General features: G+C 41.3%; 1 protein-coding gene across 3 annotated transcripts in view; it reads left to right on the plus strand.

The window, feature by feature from the left end:
* The window catches only part of NDNF (neuron derived neurotrophic factor), a 72,050-nt gene that overhangs the window by 22,501 nt on the left and 24,893 nt on the right, over nucleotides 1-24,656 (plus strand). The window contains exon 1 of one of the 3 annotated variants that reach the window (XM_056564193.1): nucleotides 15,649-15,992. The exons of 1 other annotated variant lie outside the window; for it this stretch is intronic. The gene's annotated coding sequence lies outside the window, so the exon portion shown is untranslated. Of the gene's footprint in view, nucleotides 1-15,648; nucleotides 15,998-24,656 lie in introns of those variants that run through there. One more of the 3 variants, XM_056564186.1, reaches the window with a different exon arrangement.

Raw genomic sequence — 24,656 nt, forward strand, 5'->3', positions numbered from 1 at the left:
ATCACCCCCATAACCTCCCAATGCACCTTTCATCCCCCCCATAACACCCCCTGCACCTCTCATCCCCCCCATAACACCCCCCTGCACCTCTCATTACCCCCATAACACCCCCTGCACCTCTCATTACCCCCATAACCCCCTGCACCTCTCATCACCCCCATAACCTCCCCATGCACCTTTCATCCCCTCATAACACCCCCTGCACCTCTCATCCCCCCATAACACCCCCTGCACCTCTCATTACCCCCATAACCCCCCCCCCTCTCATCACCCCTATAACACCCCAAGCACCAGTTCCCCTGCACCTCTCATCACCATTGTAGTCTGCAAACAACATAGCCCCCATCCAACCCCCCCCCCCCCCCCCACACACACACACCCCGTTCACTTACTCTGCCGGGGTTCGGTGCAGCTGCTGCTCCTGTCAGAGTGTCACTGCACGGGGAGGATCCGTCGGGAGGCTGCTGGACTGGAGATCGCGCCGGGACAGGTCAGGTGACTGGAGTAGACGTGCGTGCCTGCGCGGGGCACGTCGACTCCCATCAGCCCCTGGCCTGTCCGGCCCTGCCGTAGTTCTTAAGGGGCCCGCGCCCTAGAAAGAGCGGGCCTCATAGTCCTGCGGGCCCCCCAGACTATGAGGCCCGGTCATAGTTCTGACGGTTACCCAGCCAGGAGTCAGTGAGTGACAGTCGCAGTCACTCACTGACTAGCCGGAAAAAAAAAAGTACAGGGACGTCCGGGCCTCCCTGAAGCTCCGGGCCCCATACAAGTGTATGGGTTTACCCCCTGATGGCGGCCCTGTGCACTGGGTCCGATGGTAGGACCGGCCCAGCGTGTGAGGGCGGGCCGGGCCCCCTCCCACGCTGGGCCCCTGTGCAGCTGAACCGGCTGCACAGGCGATATGTCCGCCCCTGTGCCTGCAGCAGAAATAAAGAAAGGTCCTATTTAAAGAGGCCCTATGGCCAATCCCCCCAAATATAAGATGTTACTGTCATTAAACAGCTGAGGGTCCCCTGATCGCACACCTTTTACAGTATCTTGACATGCCCTTCTGTTACTGAGATTCCCAGCAGTCAGACCCCCCCCCCCACACGATCTACTGTATAACTTATCCCCTATCCATTTTTTGGAGGTTGGCCACAGGTCCCCTTTAAGTAAGACAGAACCTGCTTGTCATATTTCTGTCCTCTTAAATCTTAAAGGAGTATTCCAGGATTTTTTTTTATATCAACTGGTTCCAGAAAGTTAAACAGATTTGTTAAATACTTAGATTAAAAAATCTTAATCTTCAAATAATTATCAGCTACTGAAGTTGAGTTGTTCTTTTCTGTCTGGCAACAGTGCTCTCTGCTGACATCTCTGCTTGTCTCGGGAACTGCACAGAGTAGAATGGCTTTGCTATGGGGTTTTGCTTCTACTCTGGACAGTTCCCAAGACACGCGTCATTAGAGAGCACTTAGACAGAAAAGAACAACTCAACTTCAGCAGCTCATAAGAACTGAAAGGATTAAGATTTTTTAATAGAAGTAATTTACAAACCTGTTTAACTTATATAAATAAATATATATATATATATATATATATATATATATATATATGAAAGATGTTTCCTGGATAAACCTTTTAAGTAATGTGAGATGAAATAGTTGGTGTGGACTATGAAATCCATCATGTCTATACCTTGAGTCAAAAACTGTTGCCCAGTAGAAATGAAGACATTTCAGAAAAAAATGATATCCCAGTTCTTGCCTCCAGATGTCAATAAGTAAGCTAACTTTTCATACTCTGTAATGGTACACTGTAGTTTGTATACTTTCTTGGGTAGTAAAATATTCCACGTGTTTTATGGGTGTATTTAAATGGGATGATCTACTAAAAAAAAACACACGTGCAGCATTATGGAGCATTAGGTGCTAAGCTGAAGCTTCATAGTCATGTTTTATGAACATCAAAAAGAAGACATTTCCCTACTGGGACCCAGGATTGTCAATCCTACAGTTCATTATGGTCCCAATTAGTTCATTAGTATTCTAGTTAAAATAAATAAATAAATTAATTAATTATTAATTAATTAATTAATAGGGCTGGTGCACACATTTAACTCACAATGCAAAATCACATTTGCACTTCTATCTTTACTGGCTCTACAAGAGTTAACAGAGGGGAAGCCTGTCCACTACTGTTCCTAGCTGTGACCCCGACTGCCTGCTGTTGTGTTGCGGTGTGTCTCAGCTGAACAATCATTTTGTCATCATTTTGTAACTTGTGATATTGTTTGTAGAGCTGACATGAACGCTGGGCTCAGCTTCTTCCAGTGCATGCCATTATTGCTCAGAAATGTGCACATTCCAGTACAATACCGTATTTTTCACCCTATAGGACGCACCGGCGTATAAGACGCACCCAATTTATAGGTGCAAAATCTAAAAAATTAAAGATTTTGAACCCAATAGTGGTCTTTAACCTGTGGACCTCCAGATGTTGCAAAACTACAACTCCCAGCATGCCCGGACAGCCGTTGGCTGTCCGGGCATGCTGGGAGTAGTAGTTTTACAACATCTGGAGGTCCCCAGATTGAAGACCACTGTATAGGAGGTAATACTCACGTGTCCCCGCCGCTCCGGACCCGTCACCGCTGCCCTGGATGTCGCTCCAACGCTGTCGCCGTCGCTCCGGAACGTCTCTGCTGCCGGCCGGGTATCCTCGCTCTCTGTCGCCTTCATCAAGTCGTTACGCATGCCGACGCACGTACGCGACGACGTGATGACAAGGAAGGAGAGCGCCGGCCATACAGGGGATCCCTGAACGGAGAAGACACCGAGGAGGCAGGTAAGGTCCCTCCCAGTGTCCTGTAAGCACTAACCCAGCTATTCAGTCGGGCTGTTCGGGACCGCCGCGGTGAGATCAGGCTGTCCCGAACAGCCGGGTTAGTGTCACTCCCCCCTCAGACGCGGTGGTAAGCTTTGATCGCAGCGTTTGAAGGGTTAGAACAGGGCATCACCGTGATCGGTGATGTCCTGTATTAGCCGCGGGTCCCGGCCGTTGATGGCCGCAGGGACCGTCACGATAGGGGTGTATTCGCCGTATAAGACGCACCGACTTTTCCCCCCCAGTTTTGGGGAAGAAAAAGTGCGTCTTATACGGCGAAAAATACGGTATATGTGGATACAATTACAAGTCTAGTTTATTGGCCTCATGGAGGGTATAGTTTCACTGTCAGGACTTGTAAATATGTTGCGCACCATTAATATCAGTGTCTCTGTCTTACTGTTACACAACAGCAAGTATCACAGTTGAACGTGACTTTCATTGGTGTTTATGCTGGTAAATTAATATGCAACTTGCGAACCACAACAAATTTGGTTACAGTCATGTTTGTGTCACAAGTTGCCACATAGCCCCATTTACAATCATTAGATGACATTTCACAATGAGATATTGTTTCATGTCACATGACCAGTTTCACCCTGTAGCCCTAGCCTAACTTATGTTTAAAAAGATTTGGTAAATAGTTATGACATTTAATTACATAATGGCCCTGATTTACTATTGTAAACCCATCATATGTTGTCAGGTTGTGCACCAGAATCAGGCGCATTGCGCCAGAATTTGCGCCAGCATTCTGTCTCATTGCGCCAGAATTCTGTCTGTGCCAGAAATGAAAAACCCGACCAACTCTCCATTTTACTGAGAAAACCCAAAAAAGGGGCGTATCTGTCGGGAAAAAGGGGGCATGGTCACATAAAAGGGGCGTGTTCCCGACATTTTCACAAAAAAACACTACATATTTACTAAGGTTTCCACCGAAAATGTGATGGATTTGACCTGAGGAAATCCCGACAGATCAGAGCATGTGTAAAAAAAAAAAAGCAAAATGTATGGAAAGTGCAAAATGTAGGGAAAGATTAGTAAATACTGTGGAAAAAAATTTGTATGGAATTAAAACCTACAAAGAACCCTACACAACACTCTTAGTAAACCAGGGCCAATATGGTGCCACCTGGTGTTCACATTGGCCCTTATTTACTAAGAGTGTTGTGTAGTTTTCTTTGTGGGTTTTAATTCCCTACAATTTTTTTTTCACGGTATTTACTAAGGTTTCCCTACATTTTCCCCTTTCCCTACACTTTGCTTTTTTTTACACCTGATCTGAGCTGTCAGGTTTTCCTCAGCTCAAATCCACCACATTTTCTGTGGAAACCTTAGTAAATATGTAGGATTTTTGTGAAAATGCTGGGGACACACCCCTTTTCTGTGACCACGCCCCTTTCCCTGCCAGTGACACCCCTTTTTAGGGTTTTCTCAGTAAAATGGAGAGTTGGTTGGGTTTTTCATCTCTGGCGCAGACAGAATTTCTGGTGCAATGCACCTGATTCTGGCACTCAACCCAACAAAATATGTTGGGTTTACAATAGTAAATCAGGGCCGGTGTGTAGCTATGTGTACTTCCACCTACTGAGCTGAGTTTAGTAGGGCACCTACTCCATCCTTATCCACACAGCTAGTACTCTACATAGTGATCCTCTGTTAAAGTACAACTGTCACCAATTTATTCCCCCCCCCCCCGACTACTACCATGAAATTGTTAACTGTTAAAAACAATTGCAATGCAGACATACTTTTAGCTGCGCTTTTCCATACTTTATCAGCCCAAAAATCCTATTTTTATGCCGGTCAGGAACAGTCGAAAAGGTGTGGCTGGGGTTCGTAATGGCCCGTCACTGCCACATCTATTCTCTCTACATCAGCGCTTGGACCTCTGGGTCTTAGACACAGAGATCCTTAGCGCAAGTGCCTCTTATGTCCCAAACTTGCATGAGCCAGGTGACTTCATAGAGCGAGCGCTCGCTCCCACCGTCTGATGCTCCTATGCAGTGCTAGAGGCAGGGAGCGAACGCACTCTCTGCCTCTAGTGATAGCACGGACACATGGAGGCAGGGAGGAGATACAGGAAAGCAAAACAGGATGTGAAAGATGATTCATACTGTATATTGAAAATCACACGTGCCATATATTCCTTCCCCTTTTAGTCAATGCGTAGCAAAATCAGCGGCATATTTTTCTACCAATTTACTTTAATGGGTAGGAAAATACACATCAGCAAACACGCAGCAAAATACGGCACATGTGACCCTTCCCTAAAAGAGATATGAACAGTATTTCTGAAAGTTTGGTGTATGCACATATGCTTCATAGGATAAACACTTTCAAGTATTAATCTGAGTTTTGCTTGGCTCTTGCTTGACTCTTGTTACTATATGTTTTTTTTTTTTTTTTTTTTAACCAAAGCCAGGAAGGGATCCAAATATAAGTATAGGCATGTGCTGCCTTAAGGTGCAACCCATGTCCATACACTGTAAGTCAGAAAAGGGAGCAGTTAAAATGTTTGGCTGGCCGCAACTTAACCTCGCGGGGATGCCAGAAGCCGAACCCATGGCGGTCAACTGATTACCACTGCGGCTCCTTCCTGAAAAGTGTAATAGTGTGGTTTGTTCCACAACTGAATGTGTCAAGAATGTGACAATTTTTGAAAAAATCTAAGTACATTTTATAAATGTTTCACAAATTTAGCATGTCTGCTTAATATAGCCTGTCTTACGTATTTATGTCTACATATTTGTTTCCACAAATCAGAAGAGTAACAATAAGTGGTACAGAGACTGCAGCTGGGACCTGGTAAGGCCTAAAGGCCTGGTAAGGCCCAGTATTACAAACTGCATATGGTTGGTGGAACAGATTTTACAAAAGGGCCCATGAGTTTCAAGTTACCGTATATACTCGAGTATAAGCCGAGTTTTTCAGTACGATTTTTCGTGCTGAAAACACCCCCCTCGGCTTATACTCGAGTGAACTCTCCGCCCTCAGTGGTCTTCAACCTGCGGACCTCCAGATGTTTCAAAACTACAACTCCCAGCAAGCCCGGACAGCCATCGGCTGTCCGGGCATGCTGGGAGTTGTAGTTTTGAAACATCTGGAGGTCCGCAGGTTGAAGACCACTGCCCGGGCCTTCGTCATCATCCAGACCCCCTCCCCCCCGGATAATGATGACGAAGGCCTGGGCAGTGGTCTTCAACCTGCGGACCTCCAAATGTTTCAAAACTACAACTCCCAGCATGCCTGGACAGCCGGTGGCTGTCCGGGCATGCTGGGAGTTGTAGTTTTGGAACATCTGGAGGTCCACAGGTTGAAGACCACTGTTAAATCAGACATTGAAAAGCGGTGATGATGAAGGGGGTGGTGTGGGATGATGACAGGGTAATGATGACAGGGGGATGATGATGAAGGGGGGATGATGACAGGGTAATGATGAAGGGGGGATGATGACAGGCGGTGATGATGAAGGGGGGATGATGACAGGGTGATGATGATGAGGGGGACGGGGGTCTGGATGATGACAGGGGGGATGATGTATTTCCCACCCTAGGCTTATAGTCGAGTCAATAACTTTTCCTGGGTTTTTGGGGTGAAAATAGGGGCCTCGGCTTATATTTGGGTCGGCTTATACTCGAGTATATATGGTACATCTCTGGCACACATAAACGGTATTATTGAGCTATATACAGTATATATATATATATATATATATATATATATATATTACAAGATTCCAACTTCCCACATATTTTTGACAATATTTTGCCATGTAAAATTTTCTCAGTGGTGCTAAAATATGAAGCGGTACATTTGCATTGCCCACATAGCGATGTATTGGACAGTCAGCACTTAAGGGTACAAGTAGTGATGCTACTAATAAAATAAATAATGTCCAATGCAATCTATGTTTAAAGAATGATATTTTTGATAATACAGATGTAAGGATTACCATCATGTATGTTCATTACAGATACAATCATTTGGAGCCTATAGCTAACTTTACTATAAAAAAACACATACATGTGCGGACATGGTGGTGAACAATATAAAAACATTCTATTGAAGGGATGTTTACAGTACAAGAAAAGTGTGTTTTCCTGTCCCAAGCAGGTTGCTCTGTGTTTGCTGGTCTGGATGAGATCTGTCATCGTCTTTGTGTGTGAGGTTTGTTAGACTGTCACCAATAGGGCAAGTGGCCACATATTCTTAAAGAGACTAAGCACCTTTATATTCATGAAAACATTTCTAAACACTTCCAAACAACCAGCCCATATTTAGACTTGCTGATGCCTTAGGCTCGGTAAAGGACTAGGCCATAAATTAGAATTTTATGCTCACGCCAGTAACAAAATTCTTATTTTTTACTCGATTGAGAAAAAAACTTTAAGAAATAAAATTGTTTTTTAAGAAAAAAAAAAAAGAAAATAAAACGCAGAGCATGTTATGGTTTGAAAATAGTTTCCAATAATTTGCTGTAGATTTTAAAGGAACATATGGCTACTTTTTTGACCAAAACTTTATAAATTTATAAAACACACACAAGGAAAGGCAGCAAAAGAAAAACAAAGTAATACACTGTCTAATGGACTGGACACCCTTAAAATACTTTTTTTTTAGCTTTTAACTTGTAGATATGGCGCTGCCATTTACGGTAGGTATTTCCATGACTCAATTAGAAAAGTAAAAAAAGATTAAGTGTATAAACTGCTGACAGAGGAAAAAAACAGCACACAATTAATTTATGAATTTATCTATTTTTTAAGCATGTTGTACAATTTATTCATAAATAGTCTATACTTACCTGTTATATCTTCCTCATATTCAGTGCCGATGATACAATCCACCCATATTGTCGTGATACAATCCACCCATATTGTCGTGATACAATCAACCCATATTGCTGTTACTACCACTACCATATAGCACTAAGGCCAGTGATTGTCTACAGTAGTGATGTATACAGATACCCTATCACTGCAGCCATGTAAATAAAGCTGACTTGGAGGACTGGAAAGGCGACACTGGACGTGATGTGAGAGTAGGTTATTTGTTTAGTTTATCACTATTGTAGGCGCTGGCAATATTTTTCAATAATTTGGACAATCCCTTTAGGACGTGAATTTTTGCGATCAGTAGTTGCCAGAAGCCACATGCAAGTCTATGTGTCTTGTGGCAAGTTTCAGGCTTAGAAGTAGCTGTAAAAATGTAAACACACATCCTGCCACCAGGACCATCATCGCAGGTACGCTTTAGTGATATGCTTAACAGCAAGCCTCATGGACATAGACACAATAAACCTCTTTAGACCCTACTGTTTGAATGGGGATGTCTTGTAAGCATATTCTGTGAGCTTTATGACCTGTGGAGAGGACATTCTAAGGGGATGGGAGGCTGAGCTGCTATTGTCTTTTCCATAAACTGGTGTCACGTTTTATTGTTACATAGAAACATAGAATGTGTTGGCAGATAAGAACCATTTGGCCCATCTTGTCTGCCCAATAATCTGATTCCTATCAATAGTCCCTGGCCCTATCTTATATGAAGGATAGCCTTATGCTTATCCCATGCATGTTTAAACTCCTTCACTGTATTTGCAGCGACCACTTCTGCAGGAAGGCTATTCCATGCATCCACTACTCTCTCAGTAAAGTAATACTTCCTGATAATACTTTTAAACCTTTGCCCTGTTATGCTGTCCAGATCACTATTCCAGAAGCCTCCAGACAGAACAGGAAGTCTCAGCTTAGTTTTAGGCATAGTGGTAAGAATGGAAATTTCAGGATTGTTTCAGAATTTCAGGATTATTTCAAAATATAGTAATAGTATAGTAGAACATAAAATAGTATAGTAAAGTAGAACATTTGAAAAAAAAAAAAAAAAAAAAACAATCACTAACAATTTTAAAAATGTGTTTAACATAAAAAAAAACCCTTGATTTAAAGAGTACCTGTCACCAAATAAAACTTTTAATATAGTGTTCCTTGGGTAATTAGCAGACATTTTCCCATTCACTTGCTTTTAAAATTATGAACATAAATATGTTTAAAATGTAACATAAAAAACAGCCACTGGGTGGCTCTGTTCTGTTCCCTGCCACAATTAATACAGTGAGTTTGGTCTCCTCCCGGCCTGGCAGGAGTCCAAACTCAGGAAGTGCTTCTCTGCACTGAACTTGATTGACAACTGCACAGAAAGTGAAAGCTCCACAGATTCTCACCGAAAGCTGCACAAACTGAAGGCTGAAGGAGAGCCTCACTGATAGCAACACAGATTGAACATGCACAGAGCCTGAGGTCTTCTATTCAACACAGCACTGCTACCATGGGAGGGCTTCAGTGATGTCATGCCTGCTGGGAAATGCCCACTTTCTCCTGATGGGAGATTGCACAATGTGAGCTAGAAGAAAGGTAAGATACACAGCTTTTTAAAGCTCAGAAATTTTTCTTAAGGGCTGGAGGGGTGTTAGGAGTAGTTAAGGAACATAGCATGAGTTAGTTTAGAACAGTTTATTTGGTGACAGGTACTTTTTAAACAAGAGGTCCTTTTTTGATGACACATCCCTTTTAAGATGAGCTCTAATTTGTAGCACACACCTAGCTACATCAAACACCATACACCTACAAAGATACTCATTGCAGCATAAAAAAATTCAATTAAAACAATCTTTCTTGAAGTACAACATAAAAACTAATATTTATTGCTTAACGTAATTAAGTTAACCTGCTTTGTGGGAGGAGTCTGATCCAGTGAGATGCAGTTGGCAGCGTGCAAGACGTCCCCACCCTCTCTTTCCTTTTTTTCTCTACAGTCACTGTAAGGTTATCCCTCTTCTTTAGGATACCCTTCACGGCTGGCCAGGCACACCCCAGGCCTATTCATTCACCCAGTGGTACACTACACTCACGGTACATGTAACTTGACCACAAATAAGAATACAAAAATGACAATGGCAACTGGCAGTGCCAGGTTCTGAAACTGGACAACAAAGAGCAGTACAGGAATGCATAAAAACATCCACCCTGGGCATATGCATATATACAATACACAAAATGTATGGGCTTAAAGTGTCTGCTATATGAGATAAACCGCAGGTGCCATGAATATATTTACCCAAACATATACACAAACAGCGGCACTGTCCACAGGAGTAAGCTTGAGGACCACAGGGATGACACTTCCTTCTACCGGGGGTGCATCAAATACCACTGGGGATAAATGGTCACAATATCACACTATGTGGGCACAAACCTGGTTTATGTATTTAAACATATAATTTCATATTTAGAAGTAGAACTCTCAATATTAAAGATTTCTATGCCACATACTATGAAAATTAAAAAAATTATAATATTTTTCTAGTTCTAGTTCGAAACTATACATTCTACACATTTACTTATTTCTTTTCAGTCTTGACTACTATATTTCTCTTTATCTGCCCCAGGGCTGGTTCTGCCTATAAGCAAACTAGGCAACCGCCTAGAGCACCTTATTTATAGGGATGCCACTCGGCCCGCTCCAAGAAAGTTAGTGGCGTGTCAGCATCCAAAGCACCCACCACTCATCAGAAGCACCCGCCCAGCCAGCACCATCGTCGCAAACCCCTCTCCCCCGGTACCATAATAATTTGCATTCTTCAGCCTGCTGGAGGAGTGCAGTGCCACCTCCGAGGCCAGACAAGCAGGTCCTGACACTGCACCCGCCTCCATACATCCGCCCCATTTGGAGGAAGTTTGCTACAGTGTGTCACCCCAGTAGTAAGGTGGGGTGTGTCAAAGGGCGGGATCAAGGGGCAAAATTGTCTTTTGCCTAGGGTGACAAAAATCCTGGCAACGGCCCTGATCTGCCCCATAACTGCAGCTTCCCAGTTGTTTACAGCAAATTCAGATATGATACAGTATATAATTTCAGGTGAAAACATGCAAAGTAGTGGCCCCCACTCTCCATATTTACCATTTTTACCCTCAAATAACACTAAATAATACTTTCATATAATGACTACAGTCTACCCTTCCGTAAACAAATAACATCATAACAAAATTCTACAAAATACAGTGAAACTTCTCTTAAAAGACCACCAGAAAATGCTCCAATAGTGGTCTTCTATGGGGATGGTGTCCTCAAAGAAAATGGCCACTATGCACAATGTATAGTAGACTGAAATTCCATAACATGAAATCAGGTCTGGACAAGGGGGTGGTCTTTTAGAGAGGTGTTACTGGACCTTCATACCAAATCCAAATAATACTACCAGAAAATTTCTACCCTACAACTACCTATACAGTTGAGTGGAACCTTTTTCTGCTCCACTCTCTGGGTGGATGAACACGCAGCATTTCATGCTTTTTTAGCTGTATTTTTAGCTTTATTTACAACCTTTTTTGTGTGATCCCACACATTTTGAGCTGTACAACAGTTGTTTTATGGCTGAAAAATGACCCAAAAACTATTTGTGAACAAAGGCACAGTGGGGGAAATCTATCAAAACTTGGGCAGAGGAAAAAGTGCCTAGTTGCCCATAGCAACCAATCAGATCCCTTCTTATATTTGCCTCTGCAAAATGAAAGAAGCGATCTGATTGGTTGCTATGGGCAACTAGGCAACTTTTCCTCTGCACGGGATTTGATAAATCTCCACCAGGTTGGATCTGAGTTTCACCTAGTAAAAGGGAAGAGTTGGATTTTGCCCAGGTTGCCCCCTTCTCAGGCCATGTTCACATGGCAGAATGTCCGTGCAGAATTCCGCATGAATATTCTGCAGGTACATTCCATAACAGCAGAGTCCTATTGATTTCAATGGGATTCTGCTGCACTGTTCACACGGCAGAATTTTTGCCCGATGTTTCTGGCTCGGAAATTCAGATTCCAGCGTCATAGTCAAATGTATTCTTTCTGCGGGGTCCAAAAGGAAATGCATCACCGCCTATAAGATGGCACATTTCCGAGTGGTCCCTGTGGTCAAATGTGCAGAATGTCCGCACCTGTTTTTCGTCCGCACATTTTCAGCCTGTGTGAATATAGCCTTGGGGGTCCATTTACACGTGCATATTTTCTGCAGGAGATTCTGCTGTAGATTTGCTGTAGCACATTTTGCTACCCATTGAAGTCAATGGGCAGCAAAACCTACTACAGCAAATCTGCAGCAGAAAATACACACGTGTGAACTGACCCTAAGGGTACGTTCACATGAGTGGACCCACAGCGTATTTTACACTGCGTATCCACCGCATGGTGGCTTTACTTGTGCCTGGTTGGAGCCGCATTATGCTGCTACGAGCAGACACACTGAAGCAATGTGGGAGTTGCTGCGCATGTGCAGTGTACTCACACACATCACGGCCGCTGCCTCGATGTCTGAGTATACTGCACATGCGCAATATCAGTGAGAGAAGAAGATGGCAGCACTCACCAGTACAGTAGATCAGTATTTTCTTTATTTGAAGTGCAAAAGTGAACACCATGTGCGGCCGGACACGGACTCCAACATCGATCAGCAGAATACTGCCCATGCGCGCTGCAACTCGCCATTTTCAAGGTGTGTCGGCTCGTAGCGGCGTATTGCTGCTCTGAGCAGGCACATGTAAAGCCACCATGCAGTGGTCCTTCAGCTGCCGATCCGCAGCGTAAAATACGCTGTGGGTCCGCTCGTGTGAAAGTACCCAAAAACTTCTATGGCAGCATTTTCCAAACAGTGTGTGTTTTGGATGCGTTCCAAGTGACCACTCTAGGTTGATGTACTGCTGCAACTTAGATATACGTGCACGGAGAAAAAAACACATTGACACAGGACTGATTAAAAATGGTTCTCTGATTTATTGTATTGCGTACACACAAGATATATCCTTCAGTAGGGCGTAGCACATTGTGTAAGCATTCTAATTGGTTAGCAGACTACTTTAGGTAAGCATTGCATCATATTTTCTCTGTGCCAAAAGGGGATGGTCCCACAGGGCGTAATACAGGATGCAACCATCATCTAACAAAAACGATCTTCATTTTGTATCTATTATCCATAACGTGTTTCCAGCTGTTGCAAAACTACAACTCCCAGCATGCCCGGACAGCCGAAGGCTGTCCGGGCATGCTGGGAGTTGTAGTTTTGCTACAGCTAGAGACATACTTTTTGGAAAACACTATTCTCAGGCATAGTCCTTCTGTACTATGGTTAGTGCCAGGACATTTTTTCGAGGTCCTCAACATGACATTGTGTATGAGTCTCAACGTAACCAGTGAGCTATAGCATGAAAATGTTTCAGCTCCTCTCGTTCCGGGGTCATGGCAGTGAAAACGGGGATCATTTATTATTGCTATTAAGAAACGCATGCCTTAAGTACACAAATGGCAAAGGTGTAAGGAGTAGGTAGCAATTTCCATTAGGCAGTAAGTGCTTACATCTGATTCGAATCGCTCCACATCGGCTTCCCGTGATTGATCAGTGTTAAGGAGCCGGTGTGTAGGGGACCTGTTTCTCATTATCCAGCACATGCAAAGCCAAAGCTGGGAGACTTTACAGTATCGCCATACATCTTTGATCTGCTTTTACAATAATATAATCCGATTTGCCAAACTTAAACAATCTATTACGGATGGCTTAAAATTTATGTTTATGATTTGAAATAAAATGGCAGCAAGTTTAAATGTCCCCCCCTTCCTAGTCCAAGTCAATAAATTACACTGTAAAAATAAACTTGGTAATTTGTGTCTTATTAAAACGAAAAAAAAAATAAAAAGATAAAAATAACTCTATACACCAATTGTGAACCGCAACACGAGTGGCCAACAGATGCCTATTACAAGACATCCTCGTGCTTTGCAGCCACATTCCTAGTGATCCCAGATAAGACGCTGGATCAAACCTATATTTTCGGGGGGGTTTGTTGTTTTTTTTACTTCCTCTTTTGGCATTTTGTACATGCCTGCATATTTTAATAAATGCACAGCGACCACAGCTTTGGCTTGGCAGAACGTTTCTGAGACGGTTCGCGTTTGGTACGGTGTCTGGAAACTGCACGGCAAAGACTATTTATTCAAAAAACAACGTTGTTTTCTTTTCCTTTCCCGTGCTTGCAGTGGCTTCTTTTTTCAATACAACCTATGTTCCATCCTAAACTACACTGCCCTGAAAAGCAAACCGGTGGAATTACTTACATTCTAGTTTCACGTTCATCACCACGGCACGCTGCGTATGTTGAAAGGGCTTTAAAGGGGTACTCCAGTGAAAACCTTTTTTCTTTTAAATCAACTGGCTCCGGAAAGTTAAACAGATTTTTACATTTCTTCTATGAAAAAATCTTAATCCTTCCTGTACTTATTAGCTGCTGAATACTACAGAGGAAATTATTTTCTTTTTGGAATGCTCTCTGATGACAACACCAGCACAGTGCTCTCTGCTGACCTTATAATAATAATAATAATAAGTTTTTATTTATTTATTGTTGTCCTTAGTGGGATTTGAACCCAAGGCCCCAGCGGTGCAAGGTAGCAGTGCTAACCACTAAGCATCAATGCTGCCCTTAGCATACATCTGCTATGCACGGTTGCTAAAATGGACAGAGATGTCAGCAGAGAGCACTGTGCTCGTGATGTCATCAGTGTTCCAAAAAGAAAGGAATTTCCTCTGTAGCATTCAGCAGCTAATAAGTATTGGAAGGATTAAGATTTTTTTAATAGAAGTAATTTACAAATATGTTTAACTTTCTGGCACCAGTTGATTTAAAAGAAAAAAGGTTTTCACCGGAGTACCCCTTTAACTTGATCCTGACTACATATAGGGACAATTATCAAAGCATTTAGTAGATTTTTTTTGCTTAAAATTGTCGCAAAAAAAGTCGCAAGTGCGACTACTCTCTTTTTTTCTGCGACTTTTTGATTGTGCAGTGTCCTAAGCAAATAATAAAAATCTTGCTTACCAAAGCAAAAAGTGATTTTTGACTTGCAGTGGTCAGAGATTTATAAAGTGCGAAAGTTGCGAAAGTGCGAAAAATGTCACATGGCATGAAAAAACCTACTAAATTTACTCCAGCTCAGACATGGAGCAGAAAAAGTCACTACCAAAGTAAAAAATAAAAAATTGCTTACGTGAAAGAAATTTATCAGGCTGAAAGCAGTTGATAAATAAGTCACACATAAGCAAAAAAAATTGTAAGAAAAAAATAACTAAAAAGAGGAATACATAAGCAAACATTGATAAATGTCCCCCATAGAGAGGCACAATTTTTCGTGCACCTTGATAACGCTTTCGTGTCATGCATTCCTATGTAAAACCGAGAGAGAACCCAGTGACAAACCCAGCTGCTACACGTGACGGATTCTGCTCTGCTACATATGCTAAATGCAAAATGCTACGTCAAATCTGACTATAATAAAAGACATCCTAAACAAATATTATGAAAACAAATGAGCAATTGTTATGCGTCCCTGAAAGAGTGCGAGATCAGAAATTTGTTTGGCAAGTTGAGAGAGTTATTTTCTAAAACAAATCTTATAAAGTGAAAGGAGCCGATCTGTCAGAGCATTCTAGTCCTGGTAACCCTTTGTAAGCCTCACAGGCAGCCCCCTCTCCCTCTTGTGTTTTACTGCTTTCCTCTACTCCATCCTTTTGTCATTCTTAGTCTGTGGTGCCTGCTTGTGCCCCTGTCTTTGTTTTTATAGTGAAGGTGGGCTGGACTTCATACCATTCAGAAAGTGAGCAGGGAAAAGGGCAGGGATTGGTTCAGGCATCTGTACCCTCCTCTCTTGGTTAGTGGGTTAGGTGCATGGGATTTATTCACAGGGGAGGGGAGGCTCTATGCTCTGCTATTGACATTCAGCACCAATGCACTACAGTATTAGAGTGAGAGAGAGCAGATACCTAACACACAGCGCAGAGGCACAACAACTTTTCTGCAGAGCATCTATGCCAAGACCTACTGCGCCCTCTTACCAGTCAGGATATTGGATATCAGGGCACGCCAGCAGTCTTTGAATGCTATCGCTTTGCAGCTTTATGTAAAGTTTAAAGAGACTGAACAAAAAAAAAGACGTGTACAAACTGTGACTGTGTCAAACTTGCGATTTGAAGAGAATTTTGGGGTACGTCGGAGAATTCAGGGACAGTTTCAGTGACGTCAGTCGCATCTTAAAGTAAGGTAAGTGGCAATGTCTCATAAGTATATGATATATCTCAGGGGTGCGTTGGTTATTTTCATAATATCGCACGTAAACGCCATAGAGGATTGTTTGGATTTTACACAGGAGTACATGAAAACGTCATCGTAATGTAAAGAATAATATCAATACAAAACCGCGTTATAGCAAGACAGTCCGTAAATAAGTACACTCAGTTTTCTCATACATTGTTCTTTTTTCTTAAAACACTTTTTTGTACTGTAACTACAAATCCCTGTTATATACCGAGCAAGTATTATTGCTTATTCCTGTCTTTGTCTTTATATCTAGTTCACTGTATCAGCATCTTAGCCAAAAATACGTTTGCGATTTATGATGCGTCCTGTTTTTTTTATTTAATTTTTTATTATAAGACAAATTCGTGCAAATATTTCAAAGTTATTAGAAAACAAATAAGTCAAGTCGTGCTCCTCTACAATGAAAGAGCCAAGCATCCCCTCTCCGGAGCGAAGCCCAAGGGCTGGGATATGAGTGAAGGAATGACTGTCTGGCCATCCGTTGAAGGAGTTAATTGGTCTCTCCAAGTTCTTAGACCTTTGAAAAGTTCCTTGCAGAGCAGACCCAGGAAATTGCAGCTTTGATATCGCTGCCAGTGCACAAGCAGGGCCGCTTTATGACATGACTTGTAACTGGAGGAGGTATTTGACTTGTATGGTAAACTTGGCAGAAGACATGTCTACTTGATATTGCATTATTGTGGCTGGCTTTGAATTTTGGGTCTTGTTTGTTTTAATAATTCAGCTTTACGCTAAGGCTAAGCCTTGCTGCCTGTTCTAAGCAGATTTGTTTGTTAGGGATGAATCAGCAGGATGCTAAAGGTAGAGCTTGATCAAAAGAGATGGATTAGCAGACAAATAATCTCTTCGTAAACATGTCACTGAGCATTGGACATATGGCTGTCTTGTTCTCATAGTGTATCTCTTACATATAGCAATGACCTTATGAGTTGGCATGCTGTAATCCTGGGGCAAATCAATGCAGGGGTCATTTTGGCCATGGCTTAGAGTTACCTTGCTCTGTGTAATGTACCGGACAGGGAAATAATAAGGGGGCATCCCGAACATGATACACTGGGAGGCTGCAGGCTTTAGAGTATTAAAACACCCCTTCCAAATAAAGACGTCATTATATTCTCAGCTTCATCTGGTGATTTATTAACAGTAATGGATAAAACCAAGATCAAATCATTAAACTGTGCAATTCATTATATATATAGTATATTAAGACAATCATTTTCCATAAGCAACCATAAAGGCGAAACCTGATGTATAGGTATACAGGTGTAGTCTGCTTGATATTTTGGTTGTTGTTACTTGTTGGTTGTTGGTGTGGGATGTGGTTGTGCTACCTAGTATGTCATATATGTATAAGTAAAAGATTTACCTGTTAATGGGGTCATTAGAGCAGCGAGAGCAACCTTCATCTCCAACAAGTCCAAAGTTGTGTGTGAACATTGTTCTGGCTAAATATATATGTGTGGATGAATGTGTGTGTATTGTATATACAATTTCAATAAAATCATTAAAATTAAAAGAAGAAGAATGTCCAGCGCAATCGCAATCATTAAAATTGAATTAGATTTCCCCCCCCCCCCATTTCATCTTCATTAACACATGATATTCTTTCTGTCTAAATCCTTATATTTCTATTACGATATTGTATAACAGTCCCAGCTCCTACCAAGGAGTTGGTCTATAACAATATTTACTATAATAATAATTACAGTTAGAAATATTCCTTTTGACTACATTTATAAGACTTGATACAATATTGTAGTTTATCAGCTTGTGATTGAAAATATTAGTTACTTGACAGCAAAATCAAATGGTAATAATAGGACGTCTGTAGTAGATGGTTTACCTCGTTTTACTGGTGGGAAATATCTCTTAAAATTCTTGTTCTCTTTTCATGGTATAAAATAGGTCAGACATAGAAATTGAGTTCTAAAGGCAGATATATCATAACCCCATGCCAGCATCATGCTGTGCCCCTTTACCACCACTATGGGTCACTCTAGGGAAATATTTGGAACGCTTACTGAACTCGCACAATCTGGAGCAATGAAGTGTATAAGGGGTAAATAATGTGTTGTGAGGCAGCACAAAAAATGTTTTATCTCTGACTGTACTAATAACCCAAATAAAGTCAGCGGGAAGATAAATCCATTGTAAAAGTTAGGATTTTTAAAAGAAAGGTATATATATATATATATATATATATATATATATATATATATATAATCATAGAGTAGTGCATTTATATAAGCCACATTTCAACTTCCAGCATTTCTTTTATCTATTTTACGTGTAGACTAAGAGGCTAGCCAAAAAAAAAGCGGTTTCATACGAAGCCATTCTAAATATAGCGAATGGAATAATCCTAACCATAATGTCAAATAACTCATTCTCTTGGAGGCCAGGGCAGATAAATGCACTAAATACCCCTTGACACTGAATGGGTTAACCAGGGAGACATCACCAGCCGTAAGGTGAAACATTTCGGATTTTGCAGGCACTGTACGGAAAGGACAGCATATGACTGAACCTCAGATAATCTGGATTGTAATCCTTAAAACAATCACTTAGGTTGCAACAATTTCTATTATTAACATATAATAAAGGAGTCAAATTGTATAATAGAAAACAGTACAAACCTGATTTTAGTTTAAACTTAAAATAAATTTGAACCAAAATTCATAACAAAAAAATTAAAAGGAACAGCTTAAATGTTTACTGAACACCAGTGTAATGGTGGAAGGAAAGGGGGGTAAAATGTTGCATGTTAAAATTGTAGCTAATGCAATAAATAGTAGTGATGTGTAAAACTGCAGAAAACGCATCATGACATCAGAATGAGTTATACCAAATAACAAACTCAACTCTGCTACATGTGACAAAAATAACTCTGCACTGATAGATAGATAGAAACAATAGGGAAGCAGCACAGTCCAATGTGAAAAATAAGAAGTGGTGCACGCAGAGCCAGACCTTGGTCAAGGGTCCATATGGTATACAAAACTTTCATAAATCCGCAGCACTCCGGATTCCATAAAAAAGTGTTGTTTATTCGATAAACAAAGCTGTGACACTTTTGTTTATGGAATAAACTACACTTTTTTATGGAATCCAGAGTGCTGCGGATTTATGAAAGTTTTAGATAGATAGGTGGATAGGTAGGCAGGTAGGTAGATAGGCGGGTAGGTAGGCAGGTAGCTAGACAGAAATAAAGAAAGAAAGAGAAAGAAAGACAGACAGACAGACAGACAGATAGACAGATAGATAGATAGATATGTAAATCTCTATAACATACTCAGCTTTGCCACATCAGTCAAAATGCATATGCACCATTCTATATGTCATTGTTTTCCAAACAGTGTGTCTCCAGCTGTTGCAAAACTACAACTCTCAGCATGCCCGGACAGCCTTTGGCTGTCAGGGCATGCTGGGAGTTGTAGTTTTTCAACAGCTGGAGACAAAACACTACTATATGCTTATACATTCTCTAGTCGGTCGACACAATATCCACCCTTCTTCAGTCTTATCTTGGTTTCCGTATACAGCAGCTAGTTAAAGTCAATTTATCTACTGTATCTTGAAGAGGAAAAGAGCAGCCTATAAATAAAAGCTTTGCTCCTTTAGATTTCATTGTTTGCTTGGTGCATTTCTGAAATAGTGTCCCTTAGACAGACGTAGCCTATGATGTCACTGGGGGATAGAAATAGATGTCAATGGGCATTTTCACTGTCTCACTCCAGTTCCTTTTCAAAACATTAAGAAAAAAACTGCACGCAAAAGAGCTTCCTCTAAGCTTTGCCTGCAGCTTGTTTGTCCTGGAGACACTGCGAGGAATGAAGAAAGATGACATGCCCTTTACAAATCCTCGTGCGGACGCTAGAACATTATTGCCATTACTTAATCTGTTAAAAAATACTTCTTTGTCAATTTTGGGGGAAAAAAATGCGAAATTCCTCACTTAACCCGAAACAGAGTTCATATGATTTACTCTGAAAAAACTGTGTCTGTGCCAAGACATGGCATTAGGGTGGTAATGCGGTGGCACAGGGGGGGTGACGGTGTACTGTCTTGCCAGCAAAGAATTAAGTTGGTAAATCTTAGCACATAGCTCTGGAACTGAAGAACTGGGGATAAGAAGGGAATTGGAAAGTGCTTCGGAATCTGTTGGTGCTATATAAATAAATATTATTATTATTATTAGTATAGAATATCTGTGAAAATGGACGTTGTCAAAAGTTCTGTGGTGACTCCAGTTTTCCTAAAAAATTACCATATATTCATCTTGCCAATTTCCCCCTTCTTAACTACTATCTGAAGACATTTATTCAATAGACATTTTAAGGCGTTCTATGCAAAATCGGCAAAAGGGCCCCATGTGTCAATTATAATTCTGGTCTCTTATGGGGCAGATGTGCTTTGGGGCCCCCTTAGGCATCAGGACCCTGGTGTGACTTCTACCCCTGCACCCCCTATAGCTGCACCCTTGGTTCTACTTCATCCTGATACCTTTTACATATATGTATATGGCAATGACATGGGGAATTTTTCTTCCCAGTTGCTGTATTGACCTCTTCTTATAGCGGCTTTTTTTTTTTTCTTTATTCAACTTGTGTTGTTAAGTATGTTTTTAGTAGTGATGAGCGGCATTGCCCATATTCGAATTTGTGATATTTTGCGAATATATAGACGAATATTTGTCCTGTATTCGCGAATTTCACGGATTCGTTATATTCACATATGCGAATATTCGCTTATTCGCGTATTCGAGGAAGAAAACAGTGAGGGGGTGGGCAACTTTACTATTGTTTGCTAGGGATGTTGTTGATAACCTCTGACAAGTGTATTTGCATCATTCTAATAGGCCCACAAGTTAAAAGAAGGAATATGCAAATATTCACATATGTGGAATATGTGGAAAAAAGTGAATATTCATAATTTCGAATATATAGCGAATATATTCACAATATTCGCGAATTTGCAATATTCGCGATAAAAATTCAACACTAGTCTTTAGTACTAGAAACAGAAAATCACAAGAAAATGTGTTTATGTGTCGATGACAAGTAGCATCCTAATAATGTATTATCAGGACATCTACTGTATAGATTTAACCTTCATTCAGTGGATCTGGTCCAATTTCAGTTCCATGTGCAATTTGTTTTAAACATAAACTATTTATTTATTTTATTTATTTATTTTCAAGAAAATGTTAAGTAAAAAGTTTCACTATAATGTAACTCACCTCGCCCCCTTGTACCTACAGTACTGTCTGAAGGCCGTTGCATAGCAACAGCCTGAGTGACAGCAAGGTGACTGCTATCTCTGTGCTGAGGTCTCCTTGTAATGTGCTTGTCACCTTGCTAGGGGGAGCAATAGCTTTTTTTGCCCACAACATTATGTAGGCACAGCTATTACTGGCTTTCTATCTTCTCCTATAATTGATATAGGCACAGATAGAACTGTCTCCCTGTCTCTCTTTATAGGTATAGATAGTACTATCTTACTTTCTGATCCTATAAATGAACTAGGAACGGATAGTGTGATGATGAAGCTGCGGCCTCGCATACGTTCCCCTGGTATTAAGCAATGAAAGCTGAAACGTCGCAATAAAGAATATATTGTAAGAAAAAAGTGATAAACTGACAGACAAGTACTTTAGAAATTAAGCAGCTTTTATAATTGAGAGCAGAAACTGTAGCATCTTCAAAGGGACAAATGCTGCAGAAATAATTCACAGACCTTTCTGAACAGAAATGCTTTTTGTTATGGAGAACATTCAACCTAGCTATTGGTTAAGAAAGACATAGAGTTTGTTGGGTTTGAATTGGGCAAAATCATTCCAAATGTTGCAAACTATCTCTCCACTTTTGACAAGGTTTGGTAGGGTTACAATAGATATCTGCTTTGCATCTGTATCAGGAAAGATTTGTTATCTGTATTGTTCCTTTCTTCTATTATTCGTCTTGTTGAATGGAGAGGACCCTCCCTTCAGGATGCACAGGAAATCTATGTTTGCTGTTTGCGCTTGGTGTACATTGCCAGTGCTTTGTTTAGTGAGTCACATGGTATGATGGGAAAAGGCCAATGTGGATCACACATACACTACAATATGCTTCTATAGAGAATTATATTTAGTTAGCATTCGATGAAAGTATTAAAGGGGTATTCCACCCCTAGACATCTTATCCCCTAGCCAAAGGATAGGGGATAAGATGTCTGATCGCGGGGGTCCCGCCGCTGGGGACCCCCGCAATATAGCATGCTGCAAACACCTGTTTCTTGTCCAGAAGCGCTGGAGGGTCCGGGTCCCGTCCACGGGAACGGAAGTCTCTGATGTCACAACTCTGCCCCAGTGTGACGTCACGCCCCATCCCCTCAATGCAAGTCTATGGGAGGGGGCGTCAAGCCCCCTCCCATAGACTTGAATTGAGGGGACAGGGCGTGACGTCACACAGGGGCGGAGTCGTGACGTTGCAAACTTCCGTTCCCGTGGACGGGACCCAGACCCTCCAGCGCTTCCGGACAAGAAACAGGTGGGTGCCGCATGCTATATTGCGGGGGTCCCCAGCGGCGGGACCCCCGCGATCAGACATCTTATCCCCTATCCTTTGGATAGGGGATAAGATGTCTAGGGGTGGAGTACCACTTTAAGAAAAATAAAGTAAAGGACAATTATTAGACTTTGAACAGTGTTGGCCATAATCGTTTCCAACCACAAAATGGGTTTTGCAGCTCTACACATCATTGCGCAAAGTATGAATGAGTCAGGCCCTGGCGTGCATGGTAGATAAAAATATGACTCCTCTTTTAAACTGGAATAGCTGTGAGGTTACAAGGATGGTTTTCTTATTGAATGTACATATGTTCTTAGAACAAATTTTGCTTGTAAAATATAGTCCAGTTCAGCCAAAGTTTCATCATTGAAAGACTTTTTATGTAGCTGCCCTCTTTAGGTGTCAGATATTCATCTGTAATGACGTGGTTGAGTGCATTCGGGTGTTGTGTTGTACATCTGGACCGGGGAGTTAAAAAGAAAGAAGCCGGGTATGTTACTGCCAGGAGGCCTGTCAGCAGCTGTAGCCTGAAACTGATCTGCTACTTCCTCAAGTACCAAAGGTGGCACTTGTTAGAACATTTGATGCCAAGTCCTCCCCGAGAGCTAAGTGCGCCATATACTGTGCATTGGGGAATCAAGGGCTGCCAAGGGATTCAATTAAAAGGGTTAAACAGTCTTCATTTTGCTATGGGACTCCTTTTTTACTACATAAAATATGTATGTACTACACATATACTGTTAAATACAAACTTTACTTTGAAGGAAAGAAGAACAATGCAGACAGTGCTGTTTCTGCTGTACAAAATACCAAACAGGATAATAGAAATCCTAAAGGGGCCTGTGAACTCCAATATAAATAGAGCCCAAGTTTTACCAGTTGAAGGCTTCCAAGCCATACGTCCATATAGTTAAAGGGGTTATCCAGGAAAAAACTTATATATATATATATATATATATATATATATATATATATATATATATAAAACTGGCTCCAGAAAGTTAAACAGATTTGTAAAGTACTTTTATTAAAAAATCTTAACCCTTTCAGTACTTATGAGCTGCTGAAGTTGAGTTGTTCTTTTCTGTCTAAGTGCTCTCTGATGACACCTGTCTTAGGAACGGCTCAGAGTAGATGCAAATCCCCATAGCAAACCTCTTCTACTCTGTGCAGTTCCTGAGACAAGCAGAGATGTCAGCAGAGAGCACTGTTGCCAGACAGAAAAGAACAACTCAACTTTAGCATCTGAAAATTATTGGGAGGATTAAGATTTTTTAATAGAAGCCATTTACAAATCTGTTTAACTTTCTGGAGACAGTTGATGTAATAATATATTTTTTTTTTTCTGGAATACCCCTTTAACATTTTTAGAAGATACATAGAATAAGAACAGGTGTGGATGCTGTTTTCAAAGGAGCTTTTGAGTTGTTTTTGCAAGTTTTTTTCATTTCTCTTGATCTTTGTATCCTAGCACTGTGGTGGAAGGGAAAGAACTCAAGGTATTTTATAGCATGTGGTTATGGATCATCTACCTAATTCATGCGTTTTGCATATACAAGACGTGTCCTCTTCTGCTCCGTGCATGTGAGGAATGCCGGCATTAGAGACGTTATGCCCAGTTTAGAGCATTATTCTGTTAATCCAAAAGTAGAAACAGCATCAGAAGAAATTCTTTGCACTTACAGGTTTATTGGATGTTACCACCTATATATTTAATAAGTAACTTTTCAGGTGGATTATTATGTTCCTTGGAAATGTTGCTGTAGCATTGAGTTTAAGGCCTAGAATGCTACAATACGGCAATACTACCTGAAGAAGGGTATATAATCTGCCCAAAGCGTTGCGTTCATACATTGGCTACAAAAAAGAAGGTTGCCGCAGCACTCTTGGTCAGAAAATGGAGGCTCTTAGCGCACTTTTTGATCAAACTGTTTTCCCCATCCACCACGCGGAGGTGGCCTCATTTCGGATGGGACCCTATCACTCATTTCCCTCACCTCGGCTGGGAATATGGCCTCTGACTGGGTGACATGCAGGATTCACTTTCAATT

The sequence above is a fragment of the Hyla sarda genome, chromosome 1, assembly GCF_029499605.1.
Source record: "Hyla sarda isolate aHylSar1 chromosome 1, aHylSar1.hap1, whole genome shotgun sequence".
NCBI lineage: Eukaryota > Metazoa > Chordata > Amphibia > Anura > Hylidae > Hyla > Hyla sarda.